Source organism: Triticum dicoccoides, chromosome 2A, assembly GCF_002162155.2.
Source record: "Triticum dicoccoides isolate Atlit2015 ecotype Zavitan chromosome 2A, WEW_v2.0, whole genome shotgun sequence".
NCBI classification, from domain to species: Eukaryota; Viridiplantae; Streptophyta; class Magnoliopsida; order Poales; family Poaceae; genus Triticum; species Triticum dicoccoides.
In genome coordinates this window covers 748,480,401-748,492,002 of record NC_041382.1, presented here as the reverse complement: position 1 = coordinate 748,492,002, position 11,602 = coordinate 748,480,401, and the positions used below count along the sequence as shown (strand labels likewise).

The 11,602-nt window shown below is 42.4% G+C and overlaps 1 long non-coding RNA gene and 1 pseudogene across 1 annotated transcript; one reads left to right on the top strand and one right to left on the bottom strand.

Annotated features, from left to right (window-relative positions):
• Window positions 1–891: 891 nt before the first annotated feature.
• On the bottom strand, window positions 892–1,030 carry LOC119359939 (annotated as a pseudogene).
• A 1,539-nt stretch (window positions 1,031–2,569) lies between these two features.
• LOC119352237 lies at window positions 2,570–3,158 on the top strand. Its single transcript, XR_005170141.1, has 2 exons — window positions 2,570–2,823; window positions 2,937–3,158. It is a non-coding gene; the product is annotated as an uncharacterized LOC119352237 (long non-coding RNA).
• The last annotated feature ends 8,444 nt before the right edge of the window (window positions 3,159–11,602 follow it).

The window sequence follows — 11,602 nt, the reverse complement described above, 5'->3', positions numbered from 1 at the left end:
TTTTGCATTTTTGGCAGGCGTCACATACAGACTCTTTATTGAAATAACTGGCACGCGGCAGATTATTTTGACTAATGACTTTGCTAACAATAACAGAAGAAGGATGCCCTAGACGTCGGTGCCACCTATCCAGAGATAGCTTAGTAGCACTTAGTGCTTGCTTCTTGACGTCGGTGCTCGTGTGACTAATCGGGTAGAGACCTCTCCTACCCTTGCCTTGAAGTAGTACCTTCCTCATTCCCTGATCCTTAACAGAGAAAGAATAAGGATGAATTTCAACAAAGGAATTATTGTCAATGGCAAGACGACTAGCAGAGATGAGACTTTTACTGGCTTCGGGTACATGAAGAATATTGTTTAAGTAGAGATCACGATCTAGGGTATGAATTACTGAATGACCAATATATTTAATATCCATACCTGATCCACTTGCAGTATGTATCTGTTCATTGCCGTTGTAGCGATCACGCACGATTAGCTTCTTCAGGTCGCCCGTGATATGATCAGTAGCACCACTGTCAAGGTACCAGTTGGTGTCTACGCCATACTGCGGGGCTGCAAGATCGGCCGATTTCTCCTCCATACCTTGGTAGGACTCGTCATACCTTTTCCAGCACTTCCATGCTGGATGGGCCATCTTCCCGCAGATCCGACATTGCACCCGAGGAGCAGAGGCATGGTTGTTGTAGTTGCCTCCACTGCCGCCTCCATTGTTGCCGCTGTGACCACCGCTGCCACGGCCTCCTGGCTTGGAATAGCCACGGCCGCCACGGTCACCGCCATTGCCAGCTTGTCTGCGGTCGCGGTCACCACCTCCGCCGCCTTGCTTGCGGCCTCGGGTGGCACTGTTGGCGGAGGACTGCGACCCACCACCATGAAGATTCAGCCTCGTCTCGAAGCTGAGAAGCTGCGAGAAAAGCTCAGCTACAGTGACCGGCCCCACCCTGGAGCACATAGCAGAAACCACCGGATCGAAATCTTCATCGAGTCCGGCCAGGATGTGGGAGATAATGTCTTCCTCGTCCACACTCTTCCTTGCGGCGATCAGCTCGTCGCAGAGGGTTCTGGCCTTCCCGACGTAGTCGGTGATGGAAAGGTTGCCCTTCTGCAGGTCGGCGAGGGCGATGCGAACGTTGGTGGTCGGCGATCGAGTGCGAGATGTAAGCATCCCTTCGACCGTGTTCCAGAGCTCCGCCGAGGTGTCACAGGATGCAACCTGGATGGCTATCTCACGAGGAAGAGTCGTCAGGAGATAGGAGAAGACTTGTTGGTCTTGCGCATACCAGGTTTGAAAGTCAGTGTTCGGCGCTTTCGCCGTGGTCTTGCCGTCGGCGGAGGCCACATCGATCTGCATGGGTGGTGACGGCTGTTCAACGTCGAGGTACTTCGCCATCTGGGCTCCCCGGATGGCGGAGAGCACGGTCGCTCGCCACAGGGCTTGGTTGCCCTTGGTAAGCTTCTCTGTGGCAGCGTGAGCGAATGGCAAGGAGAGGAAAGAACTTGACGACGTCGCCATGGATGAGCTCGAGGACTCCTCTGATTACCATGAAAGAAAGAGAATTGTGGAAGTGTATGCTATTTGGCAGGGATGCGTACATGTTATATAGAGATACCAGATTACAAGATGAGGCGCGCAGGTTGTTATTAGGCTTGGCCTCTACTCCAAGCTATACAAAGATAAACAACCTGCCGCCCAAGATTACATGTACGTATACACAATACGTGATAACATGTCACAAAATACTAGCCTATACAATTTCTACAAGCCTATCATTTAACAGTGATCCCTGACCAGTTTGGTCCTTATATTAATATAAACAAATGTAGCCTCTCACGGGAGGTACGAACGATTTCTTAAAACTTGTGAGTTTAAGGCGGTGAGATTTTTCAATACTCTTATTGTGCGGTGCTGGACATACCACAATTTATGAAATTAGACACCCCAAAGTATATAAAACTATGATCTTTTCATAAGCCAGTGTACTAACTAAAAACTCTAATGTCCAAATGGGGCATAATAAAGTTCGATAGGTTGATACCTGTCACGCTACAGTGTGACCAACGGCTAGGATGTTCCTGGCCGACTTCCTCCTGAATCGATCTGTGGTTGTAGAGGATTGTGCTGGTCAGGATTGCACATGCATATCACAGACGCGGGTAGGTTATCCTACAAACGAGCATTCCTAATTGCTCAGGGGGATTCGTTGCCCTGGTTCGAGATCTGATGAAAAGTTCCCGGGACATATATGGAGTATATGATGCCCCAACCGGCCCCACTGAATCATGTCAGCCATGACATTTGCATCTAGTAGGACTAGTGATCATATATCACATAATGGACACAACTATACAACGGCGGGTTAGCACTTAACAACTCTGCACAAGATTTGCGTGATAACTCCATGGATCTGAATATCCCTGCACGTAAGGCATGCGGCCTCCCCTGCATGCATGCCTGAAGCATGATGATTGATGGAGCTGCAATACTCAAGCAAACACGTTTGATGTCCGTCGTCGTGTATAAATGGGACCTCCGTAACGCTCTCAGAACTCACACCGCTCACACACCACCAAAATCAAGTGTTCCCTCCGTCCCATACCATAATGTAAGATGTTTTTTTAACATCAAACTAGTATTAAAAAACGTTTTATATTATGGGATGAAGGGAGTAGTAAGCTACCTACGTAATTCAGATTCTAGTGAGCTTCACCTCCACCATCATGGCCAACTTCGCCGCGCAGCTCAAGGATAGTTTTTTCGGCCTCGTCGACCGCATCATTGGCCGTGGCCGCGTCGGTGCGCTGGCACCGGCCGTGCAGGAGGTATGTTTACATTTTACCAGGAAAATAAAATTGTTTTCTACTGTACAATGCTTACTTACAATGTTGTAGCTAGAAAACTTACGGACTTACGGTACTGCTCACTACTCTTGCAGCACATTGAGATTCGATCGAGAGGCCCCGATGTGTCAGGAGGATCGGAGGCGGGAGTCAATTAGACAACGTTGGTGCTACTTGTCAATTACTATCTGCTAAAGTCCCGAGATTATTTCTCGCAAACAAAAAAATGTCCGGAGGTTATTGCTTCTCTCCAGATTGATGCATGTGGCTTCCCTTGTTCTGAAAGTTGAAACAGATGCATTGATTGCTGGTGTTCTGATTGTGTGAACTGTGTGTATGTGTGTGTCCCGTTTTGTGATTGGGTGTGCTTTCAGTACTCAACAAGATTTATTTTCATGCTTCGTAGCTGAAGTATCAAGCTTAATAATTTTATTGCGACATGTATATTCCATGAAGCAGTCATTACTTTGATAAAAAATTCACACGCTGATCAAAAGTTATACGTGGGTTATGTCATGCCCTGGTAAGAGCATCTCCAACAGTTGTCCAATAATAGGGCATTTTTACCCAAAAACATTGTTCCAACAACTACTCTATTGTAAAATTTGCTTCAAAAAATTTTGGGCAGCCCAAAAATACAACCACTTGTGTTGCAAATATATGGCATCATCTCGTTATTGCCACAAAATGAACACAGCCACGCGCGCAGCCCCAACCACCACCCAAACATTTTCGTGCACGGCCGTCGCCACACCTCCCCACGGCCTGCCACCACCACTAACCACAGCACGACCATTACCGGCTCCTCCAACGCCGATGCCTACCCCGCCATTCTCTCCACCGCTCTCGCGCTCCTCGTCGGCTACTCCTTAGTTCCTCGTCCGGCCGTTGCCGCCGCCATCATGGTTGTCCGTGCTCGCCATGGCTGTTTTGCAGCCCCACGTACCGCCGCCATAGCTACAGGGGATGTGCCACCTCTGCCTTGGAAGTACAATGTCGCCATGGTGAAGCCATGAGGCGGTGGCATGAAGAGGCTGCCGCGTGACCTAGCGTCGGCTGTGTCGCGGTCGCAGAAGACGAAGGATGTGGGCTGGTACTGTTGTGTTGGCGGCTACTGCTGCTGTGGTGCCTCCCCTTCCCACTTTCGTCCCACCACTGTCATCCATCATAACCACCATGCGCGTCCACAACATGTTCGACAAAATGTCGCAAAGCTAAAAAATCATTGTGTTTTGTATTGTTCTTTTTCACGTTAAATGCAATTGCAAGGTGATGTGTGCCTATATTCAATTTTGTGTGCATGTAGTCTGGATGATGACACTTTTTTTGCAATATACAAATGTTGCAAATCAAGATTTTGTCTCTCAAGAATATGAAACACAATATGATGATCTTGACATGGTGGAGGTGGGTTTTATTGAGGCATGCACCACCTAGGGAAGAATGGCAAACTACCAAAACAATGAAGACACGTTGCTATGTTTGGCTTGGAAGAAAATTGGTCTTGATGTGTATGTTAGTCACCAATGAGCACGTATTGGGTGCGGATCGAAGAGTTCTTTGATGCACACAACACTAGTGGCTATGACTGACCGATCGCTTCTCTACTCTACCGATGGCCCACTCCACGGATTGTCAAAATTCTTGAAAATATCAAACGCGTGGACCCAAGTGGATGCAACCATGATGATAAGGTGACTATTTGCTGAACTTCATCAATTGTTTTGTCAACTGTGGTATGTGGATCATGCTAGCTCTTTAAGTGTGTATAGGTACCTAACTTCTTTTTTATAGTTGTGGAATGTGGATGGTGCTTGCTCAAAGTTTGTTCCGGGGACAAGGAAGAATGTGAAGAAGAAGAAAGGGAAATCATTCACTTTGCATCCTTGTTGGAAGGAGCTTGAACATGAGGAGAAGTGGAAGAACCGGGAGTTGTGTGAAATTCCGAATAGAAAGAACACCAAGAGCTCGGTTGGAGATGGCACAATTGTTGATCATGATGATGATGACGATGCATCAAGTGGCGAGGAAGAAAAATGATCCCCACTCTCAACTCGGTTGCTCGTACGGGAAAGCCCTATTGAAAAGCGAATGAAGGCCGGACACAATTATATGAGGGAATCATTTGAAGCCATAGTCAATGCAAGAAAAGTGTATGCCAATGAAAGAGGATTATGAAGATGAAGGAAACAGAGGAGAGGACGATGACCGAGCTATGGAAGGTGGCGGCCAAGGAAAGGCTAGCGGTGGCCGAGGTACAGAAGGTTGTGGCCGAGGATCAGAAGGTGGCGGATTAGGAGAGGAAGGCAGCTGAGGAGAAAGATAAAAATCTTATGTTAATGGACACAAGTGGTCTTGATGCGAAGCAAAAAAACATACATTAGGCTTTGTCACGGTGATGTGTTGGTGATGAAGTTGATGAACATGATAGGAGGATGCATGGGTGCCATGGGTGGCGGCATGTGTTCCTTGGGTGCCGCTATGGGTGTCATGAGTGGCGGCATGTGAGGATTCATGGGTTTCGGCATGAGTGGAGGCATGGGAATATCCATGGGTGCCACAGGAGGTGGAATGAGAGGTTTGATGAGTGATATGGAGGTGGCATGGGTGGTGCGATGGGTGCCATGGGAGTTGGCTATGTTGGAGCTATGGGTGTTGTCTTGGGAGGAGGCATGAATGGTACCATGCATGGCCATGAAGACAAAGAGGCCAATGGTGGCTATGAGGTCGATGATGGCAATGGAAGCGATGAAAGTTGAGAAGCTATTATTAAAAAAAATAGTTGAGAGGCTATCTGCTATGTACTTCTATGCTATATGCACTTTTGTTTGTGTTGGTCAGGCACTATACTTGTGGATTGGATTTGAATTTGATATGTGGATTTGAAGTTCAATTTTATATGTTGTTGATTGTGCGTGTGGTGATCTTGCAAAGTTTAAATTCTACATGTAGTTGTGTTTTGTATGCAATTGTAGAGAAGAAATATGTGGTGTGGATGCCCTATTTTAGGGGAGTTGATGGACATGTAGTTCCTTGTTTTAGGGCTGCTATTTGAGATGCTCATTTTGTCGCACCCTAAAAATTACTTTTTTCATGTCCCAAATTTTACTCCAGCTATTTTGCCCTAAATAGGGCAGATGTGGGAGATTCCCTAAATGGCTGCTATCTTGTTGTGAGATATCAAACAATTTCAGCCCCCAATGAAACAAAGAATGTATTGACCAAAGGACACAACTTGCTAGAACACATGCACTTCTTTTTCGTTCACTAAAATAGATATTTGTTTTGGTCCATGGTGCTAGAGTTCATCTGCTCACAAGTCTATTTGATTATTTTAACATTGCATACGCTTGGATAATGTATACACCACTGGCAAGAAACATGAAAAAACAATTTTTTTTGTAACATAAGAAATTCAATGGTGCATTACAAAACATAGTTTTAGTAGAACAACAATAAAAAATGCAAGCAAAAAATATATAAAAACGTTGGGTACACAAAAAAAATCATTTCCACATTACAAAAACATGACACTCATAAACAAATTGCACCAAATAAAGTTTTGAGACCAAAATAATTATCAAAACATATTTAATAGTACAAACAAAAAAAATTGTACATCCAAGTAAACATGTTGAACTCCCTGCAAAATAGGTAAGCACGTTGCACATTTTTAAAGTGTGCATCTACTGTTTATTTGAAGTGTGACGGACCAAGTTTTTCTTTTGAGAACACAGAAGTACAAGTAATATAAATATTGAATATTACAATGGTGTAGAATAAAGTGCAGCTGCAAAGCAAAAACACTCATTGTATACAAATGACTGGGAAGAAATCCAAAAACACTTCTTTAGTGTGCAATTTGATGCTTTAAAAGTATACAACTACCTAATTGTTAATTTTGAATAAAAAATATAGGAAAATATAAGTATGTTTTGGGTTCATTTGTGAAAATTTAAAGTAGGCAAAATAATTATGTATAGTTTCACACTTTAATTGTGCAAAATATCGTATTGTGCATTTTCTAGCAAAGTTAGATAATTCAACCCCTTATTCTAAACCATTTGTGGAGACCCAAAGGAGAATCCGAAATCACCAAATGGAAATGCTATATGTCTTTCATACCAAGCAATAGGTATTGCCCGTCTAAGCGCACCGCTGAAAACACTGTGGTTTTATTTGAGTCGGCCCAATTGGAAGGAGACCGGGCATTTTTCCTTTGTGATTTCCTGGCGGTAATTCATGGTTTTCCATTGTTGTTTTTCTCAGTTTTCCACAAGTTGGTTCTTGTCTAGTTTAAGATTATTTTTATCCTTTTTTCTTTTGTTTCTTTTGTATTTCTTTTTTACATTTCCTTTTTTTATTTGTTCCAATCTTTTCAAAAATCAAATTATATATGAGATTTTTTTAAACACATTGAAAACTTACTCAAACATTTTTATAAACACATGAACATTTTAAAATAATATTCCCTCCATCCCATCATACAAGAGCGTTTTGACACTAGTATAGTGTAAAACACGCTCTTATATTATGGGAAGGAGGGAGTAGTTGAAATTTTCCATACACATGCTCGAATTACAAAAAAATAGAATTAAGTGAACACTTTTTTTAAGAACATGGTCATTTTTCTAGATTACATATTGAAATTTGTGCAAGTACACTTGAAAATTACATAAATATTTCTATAAATATGTAACACTATTTTCTTAATAACTCGGTACTTTTTAAACACATATTGAACATTTATTTATACATGATAAGCATTTTGTAACACATGGTGAACACTCACAAAACATATGATGAGCATTTTTCTTGAATTTTTTCAGGTACATGGCAAACAGTTTTTATAAAATTGGTAAAACAAAAATATTTTCCAAATATTTTTTTTCACAACGTTTCAAAAAATGAGAAAAAGAAAAAATGAGAAAAAAATCGGAAGGAATTTAATGCTCCGTTGGTTTTCATCGTAAGCTCAGCGCCCTTGATTTTCACCTTGAATCAACCACTTTATTATGTAAATCTAGTCTGTGAATAAATTTCCGTACGCATGTATCATCAAGGGCTCCAATCATAACGAGAAAGCACGCGAATATGATAAGGCGTCATGATCACACATCATCAGAGTGTGGGTTGGCCACGCTGATCCATCCCAGTAGGCACCCCCATGCACCACCACGCATGCAAACGTGTCACACACTCACACATGTGGAATGTGAACATTCCTGGCTGCTGTTCCGCGTGAGCTCATATACTCATGTAATGACCCTCCCTACGATTTGGGAGATCGGGCACTATAAGCATGCATGCACAAAAGAGAGTCACAGACAACCCAAGCTGATGATGCAAGTCGCTACGCTGACATCTGTGCACATTGCTCCCTCCAGTTCCTAAATATAAGTTTTTTCAGAGATTTCAATATGAATTACATACGGATGTATATAGACATAGTTTAGAGTGTAGATTACTCATTTTGCTTTGTATGTAGTCCATGTTAAAATTTATTGAAAGACTTATATTTAGTAACCGAGGGAGTGTATCATATCATCAAGCAAGTTGATGGTGCAATTTGGTCGTTTCAACAGTCGCCTTGATATTAGTATGCTTGCCGCAGTCTTGCTGTTAATAGTGGACAATCAACAACTCTCTGTAGCCCGGTGCATTTTCCAGTAGCCGTGGCGTCTCTTTGGAGCAAGTTGCAATAAGAAGAGGGCGGCCATCCATTTGGGAATGTGATCGACCAGAAGAAGACCGTGTAGTAGTGGAGTGCTGAACTACGCATGATTCACATGCATGCCGATCGAGAAATTCCGATTCCCACGATCCACACGCATGATTCACATGCATGCGGGTAGTGCGGTAGTAGCACTCAACTGTCGCGCTCTGAGTATGGTACGACGTCCTAGCTACCTGGTGTGACTGGTCGGTTGGTGGCGCCGCGCCGTGTATAAATACCGTCCCCCCGGCGATGCCAACATGACTCACTCACCAGTGTCACCACTCACAGTTGAGCTGAAAGCAATAGCCTCACTCACGCCAGTGTCACCAATCACAGCTGAGCTGAAAGCAATAGCATCAAGCAGCTAGCTCGGCAGCTTGGATTTAACAGCACCAACTCCCATGGCCAGCTACGCCGCCCAGCTCCTGGACGTGTTCTACGACCTCGTCGAGCGCGTCACCGGCTACAGCGCCCGCGCCCAAGACGACAAGGGTACGTAAACACACACGCGCGACACTCCTATGACAACGGCATTGCTGAAGTTGCTAATGATTCGCGACGTGTGTGGCTTCTTGCGCATGCAGATCTACAGAAGCATAACAAGTTGGCAACTACGGAGGCTTTCCGGACGGAGGAAGTTGTCGAGATCAGGTCCAGGAATCTCCCGGTTGTCTCAGGAGGCTCAGAGGGCCAGGTCAATTAACCTGGATGGCATGTAGAGCCAGCCTCTACTTACGGCAGAGACATCCGTGTGGTTTCTGATAGATCATAGCCTCGAAATGGGTTGCGGAATGTTTCAGTTTGTTACAATGTTCTATCGTGTCTTGCTATGTTAATTAACTTCCTGATCGGGGTTTATGTGTGTTGTTCTCGTGTGCTTGTAACTTGATGAACTTGCTTGTTAATTTCTACCGATCAAGTGTTTGTTTTCTCTCCAAGCTTACTTTCTACGAAATGGTTTTCTATTTAAATGCATGGTGAAAGGAAAGACATGAATGCTCGTGAAGACAAGAAAAGTAATTGAAAAGATGATTGCATCTAATGATCCTGTTGTGAGGCTATCATTTATGTAATGACATAAATCGAACATGTCCGTGCATTGCAACAGGAGAAAACCCTCCAAAGGATTATTTTTTCTTCATTCTTTAATTCAGAAACCGAATATAACATTAAGATGGTTGATGGTGGAGATGATGAAAATAGATCACTTTTTATCTAATTATCTGACTCCAAAATACTCAATTCAGAACAGAAGCCCAACATAACGTTCAGATGATTGGTGATGGAAATGTTAGCAATGGATACTCATTTTTTATCCGATCCAAAACACTCTATTCAGAAAATGTTGCTGATTTTAAATGCCGGTTATCAAAATCGTCAGCAATGGTCGATTCAATATTGTGATTCCTTTTCTGCAATAACAACATCGAAATAAATGTTAAACCTCCCATATTCAGATTGTTATGCGCAAACACCGTGCACCCACTCAAGTACAAAAATTTATGGAGAAGAAATAGTATGTTAGAAATTTTTCTAAAACAAATGGTGAAGTCTAAATGTACTCATTTTCTTTAATGCATCATGATTATTTCAACATGAAGGACGAACGAAATTACTAAAAGAAGTTAGTTTCATTTTTCTTATACAACTGTTACAGTGATTGGTGATTCTACGGGCCGTCCATCCACTGCGATCAAACGGTGGAGAAAGTAGAGTTACGAGGAATTACAAGACTAAAATTACATGAAATTACGAATAATGGTGGGACCATTACAAAACTAGGGTGGGGCTAGCCATTTTCTAAAAGGGTAGTTCCGTCCAATTTTAGTCAAGGCCATCATCATTTCTTCCATAAATAGCACTCATGGGTGAGTGCTAGGTAACTGAAAACATGGTGAGTTTAGTCTCTTCCACAAGTATCTCTGGAAGTCGAGAATAAGACAAGGAGAGCAGGAGAAATATTGTGTTTCTCTATTAGTTAAAAAATGACGTGTGTGTTAAGATATTAACAATCTTGTCTATGGTGCGAGGACAAAGCATCTTGTGAAATTGGATGTCACAAAATTATTGGAGATTTTATTTATATCCACATGAGATCGTCGGCGGCTCTCTAACAACTTCGGGCATTGTGGAACAATCTCAATTTGGGAAGTTACGAGTGAGGGAGAATTCTAAGATATTAGTTAAATTGTCGTAGATGGAGATTCTATCAACCATTTCTAATTTCTTTCATAACAGTCAAGCAATGTAAGATTTGTTGTGATTCCTCACCAGTTTGGTTCTTTGATTTCTAAAAACTTGTGAGTTTAAGGTGGAGAGTTTTTTCAATACTCTTACTTGGGACTGGACATACCACAATTTATGAAACCAGACACCTGAAAGTATATAAAACTATGATCTTTTCCTAAACCAGTGTAGTAATTGTGTTAGAGATACATTTGGTAGTTAGAGATAGTCCGAGATTAGATAGGAATTGTTTCCATCTTATCTCTAGGAGGTGGGGAGGCGACGTCTTACCCTCCAGGTCTTGTACTCAATATACACTCGCCCTCGAGGCTCAATAATACATCCACCGCATTATGCAAAAACCGCTGACCGATTTCTCCCATTAGAATCAGTTAGGTAGGGGTGGGGCTCGTCTAAAGAAAATTTGGATATTAATTTAGAACAAATTTTGGATAATTAAATACATACGGTTATGCCTTAAAATAGTACTCCCTCCGTCCCATAATATAAGATCGTTTTGCAAGCTAAAACTTATATTAGGGACAAATGTAGTACTATACAACTACCTGTTTGCTAATTTCTAAATACCAAAAGATATATAAAATATAAGTATGTTTTGGCTTCATTTATAAAAACCCTAAAATAATTAAAACAAATATGTATAGTTCCAGACTTTAAATGTTATTATTTGATTGTGCTTTCCAAGCAATCCGTTAGATAATTCAACCCTTATTCGAGACTATTTATTGAGACCCAAATGATAATCCAAAAATCACCAATAGGAAATGCTATATGTCCCTCGTACCGAGCAATAGA